Below are 4,559 nucleotides of genomic sequence, written 5' to 3'. Positions count from 1 at the left end.
ACAAAGTAGGAAGCATGCAATTATCCAAAATGTCTTAGAATGTTGGACCTTTAAGATTTCCATTCGCTGAAACTAACAAGCCTTGAATAACCCTTAAAAACCATCCCCATTATTCCTCCTCCATCAAGCTTTACAGTTGGCACAATGTAGTCAGGTAAGTAACGTTCTCCTAGCATTCACCAAACCCAGACTTATCCATCAGACTGCCAGATAGAGAAGTGAGATTTGTCACTCCACAGAACATACATTCACTGATCTAAAGTCCACTGGTGTTGTGCTTTATCCTGTCTATCCGAAGACTGGCATTGTGCTTGATGATGTATGACTTGTAAGCAGCTGCTCGGCCATGGAAACCCATGCCATCGAGCTCCTGGCACACAGTTTTGTGGTGGTGTTAAAGCCACAAAAGGTGTGGAGCTCTGCAGTTATTGGGTCAGCAGAGTGATGGCAATTTTTATGTACTTATGTGTCTCAGCACTCGGTGACCCAGGTCTGTATCTTTACATGATTGAGTTGCTGTGGTTCCTAAACGCTTCCAGTTCTCAATAATAGCACTCACTGTTGTCAATGTTAAGCATAGAATATTTAGAAGTGAAGAAATTTAATGAACTGACTTGTTACAATGGTGGTATCCGATTGAAGGACTACACTGGAATTCAGCGACTTCTTTAGTAGGAGCCATTCTTTTACAAATGTGTGTAATGCAGACTACATGGCGCGAGGTGGGATTTTATATACCTGTGGTAGTGGAACTTAATGAGAAACCTGTATTCAATGATTAGGAGATCTCCCAATTCCTTTATCCATAAAGTGTATGCTAGGGCCACGAGAAGAGCGTCAAGTCAGAGGGTGGATTTGTTGGACCCCATTTTTCCTGCTTCACACAGTGGCAAATAAAATCTGATTTGCCATAGGAAAATGGTAATGCTTTCCATAGATGTTCATGGGTAGACAAGACATTTCCTTATAGTGGCTTAAGTCTGGAATGTAACCTTGATAAATGACTTTCTGCTTCTCTGTTCCATTCTGTTGTGTACACTAATATAATATTAAATGTGAGATTTGTACCTGAGCCAGGGGAAACACCTTCATGCTCGACATACCTTCCTTTAACCAGAGACGACCACATGAGTCACAACCTTAGGGCAGATTTGATATAGCCATGCAGTTGTTAGCTAAGCCTTGCCAATATTTATTTTGAGGCTAAGGAGTATCAATTAGCTGCATTATTCAGGGTGCACATTGGCTAATATTAGCTATAACTTTCTTTGTAGGGACAGTTCCTCACATAGACCCAAATCCCTTTGCCCTCCCTTTGTCCCTTTTCCAAATTCTTTCTATTTTAAGACTTAGAAATAAGGGTCTATGGAAAGTTTGGTTTTGTCATTTCAAATCTAAATGTACAGCACCGTGACATTAACTGGAGCTTGTCTTCCTTCCACTGCCATCAAGACTTAAGGACAAAAAAAATATGCATTCATTTTCAATATAATTTCTGGAATAAAATCTACTATAGGAGAACAAAGCACTAATGAACATTGCAAATAGACTAATAGGAGAAGTGTAGCCAGATAAATGCAAGTCACTAAGAATTGAATGCCATGAAAACATGTTTAATAAAGTAAGTCTTTACAATAGAAAAATAGGGATGTTTTAAGAATACAAAGCTCCTAAGTCATGTAAAGTTGTGTATAAGGATCAGGGGGCTACTGTTGATATGAGAGATGAGCTAGGGTCTATAGAGAAGTTTATCTAGAATGTGAATGAGCTGATGGATGATTGGCCTGCTTAGGGTCTTAATGACTTTAATATTACTTTTTATGTGATCTGTTTAGTGCTTCCTTCTGTTGTGATGTTAAAGGGAACCTGTCAGCCGGATTTTGCTAAGTAAACTACTGGCAGGGTTATGTTGGGGCTGTTGCACTGATTAAAATGATACCCGAGGTGAAGAAATCCGTCATGTAGTTCATGTGTAATCAGTGTTTGCAGTTTGGAGATAATTAGATTCTCCTGCTCCGGGGCGGGCCTGTAGGCAGGGTCTTATCTTGGTGCTCTAGGCCAGATCAGCAAGAAAAGATCTGCCCACAGGTCCGCCCTGAAGCACAAGTATGTTCCTCATCATACAGACATAGAGAGACAGACACAGAGAGAGATAGAGAGACAGATATACAGCCAGAGAGAGAGACAGATATACAGTCAGAGAGAGACAGCCAGAGAGAGAGACAGAAAGTCAGCCAGCCAGAGAGAGAGAGAGAGACAGCCAGAGACTGAGAGACAGCCAGAGGCAGAGAGACAGCCAGAGACAGATAGAGACAAAGAGATAGCCAGAGAGAGAGACAGCCAGAAACAGATAGACAGCCAACCAGAGATAGAGACACATAGACAGCCAGAGAGAGACAGTCAACCAGAAAGAGACAGCCAGCCAGAGAGAGAGACATAGTCAGCCAGAGAGAGACAGCCAGCCAGAGTCGTTCTGTTTCTAGCTGTCTCTTTGTCTTTGGCTGTCTCTGTCTCTGGTTGTCTCTGTCTTTGGCTGTCTATAAGTCTCTGTATCTCTGGCTGTCTGAGACTCTCTGTCTCTGGCTGTCTAGGAGTCTTTCTATCTCTGGCTATCTCGCTGTCTCTGGCTGTCTCTCTGTCTCAGGCTGTCTCTCTGTCTCTGGCTGTCTATCTGTCTCTCTCTCTGGCTGTCTATCTGTCTCTCTGTCTCTGGCTGTCTATCTATCTGTCTCTCTCTGGCTGTCTATCTATCTGTGTCTCTCTCTGGCTGTCTATGTGTCTCTCTGTCTGGCAGTCTATCTATCTGTCTCTCTCTCTGGCTGTCTCTCTATCTGTGTCTCTCTCTGGCTGTCTATTTGTCTGTCTGTCTGGCTGTCTATCTGTCTCTCTCTGGCTGTCTATCTATCTGTGTCTCTCTCTGGCTGTCTATCTGTCTCTCTCTCTGTCTGGCTGTCTGTTTCTCTGGTTATTTATCTATCTGTCTCTCTCTCTGGCTGTCTATTTATCTGTGTCTCTCTCTGGCTGTCTATCTGTCTCTCTCTCTGGCTGTCTATCTATCTCGCTCTCTCTCTGGCTGTCTATCTGTCTCTCTGGCTGTCTGTCTCTATGATGAGGAACATACAGTACTTGTGCTTCGGGGTGGCCTGTGGTCAGGTCTTTTCTTGCTGATCTGGCCTAGAGCACCAGGATAAGACCCTGCCTAAAGTCCCAGCCGGGAGTAAGGGCATATCATTAACTCAAAACTGCAAACACTGATTACACAAGAACCACAAGATGGATTTCTTCACCTCAGGTATCATTTTAATCAGTGCAACAGCCCCAACATGACAATGCCTGTAGTTTACTTAGCAAACTCCTGCTGACAGGTTCCCTTTAATTAACAAGGTCTTAGTACTGCAGTTATAGGTCGGGTCCCCAGCAGTCATGGTCAGTTGTAGACCCAAGGAGAAGTAAAAAGATTGATTTTACTGCTTCTGTCTTCTCAATTCATCTATCACATTGTAGAAGGATCATCTTTATTCTCATTTGCACAAGGAAAGACTAGAAGCAATGGGATGAAACTAAATGGGAGGAGACACAGATTAGATATTAGAAAAAACTTTTTGACAGTTAGGGTGATTAATGAGTGGAACAGGCTGCCACGAGAGGTGGTGAGTTCCCCTTCAATGGACGTCTTCAAACAGAGGCTGGACAGACATCTGTCTGAGATGATCTAGTGAATCCTGCTTTGAGCAGGGGGTTGGACCAGATGACCCAGGAGGTCCCTTCCAACTCTACCATTCTATGATTCTATGATTCTAATATACTTACCTTGTAATGTCTTCACATCCGGTTCCGTGCAGATGTGTCTGGATCCCAGAATTCCAAGCGGCAGAAGTTCGTCAACCGCCATATTGGTGGGTGTCTCAATATGGAAACTGCTGGTGGTACCAGCCTCTTGCACTGTGCCACCAGCAGAACGCCGTTGCGAACACACCATACATTCCGCCGCCGGGATCAGCCGAATGATTCACTGACCGCTGCCATCTTTGTACAGGAGGAGCAAATGCGCAGTTTTAATGTGACCGCCGATATCTGCCTGCAGAAAGATGGCGGCGGTCTGATTTACTGCGCCTTCCGCGCAGGCGTAGTGAATCATTCGGCTGATCTCGGCGGCAGATGCGCAACGGAGAACACATGAGGGAAGAAGACAGCACAGGGGTGGAGAGAGAGAGCAGACAAGGGGGAGAGCACATGGGGTACACAGGTCAAAGAAGAGATCACATGAGAGGAGAAGACAGCAGATGGGGGAGAGAAAGCGCACAGGGGGGAGAGAGACAGAGCACAGGGGGGAGACAGCTCAAACGGGACAGCACATGAGGGGAGAACACAGCACAGGAAGGAGAGAGACAGCAGACAAGGGGGATAGCACATGGGGTAGACAGGTCAAAGAAGACAGCACAGACGGGAGAAGTCAGCACATGGGGGAAAGAGAGAGTGGATAGGTGGGTGAGCACATGAAATGATCTCGATGGTCCAGATGGATGGAGTGGAGGATGGCTGGTTGATGGACACCCCAT

The sequence above is a fragment of the Phyllobates terribilis genome, unplaced genomic scaffold, assembly GCF_046119375.1.
Source record: "Phyllobates terribilis strain yellow unplaced genomic scaffold, ASM4611937v1 Scaffold_11__3_contigs__length_659146591, whole genome shotgun sequence".
In the NCBI taxonomy this organism is placed as follows: Eukaryota; Metazoa; Chordata; class Amphibia; order Anura; family Dendrobatidae; genus Phyllobates; species Phyllobates terribilis.
Note: the sequence above shows the minus strand (reverse complement) of the source record.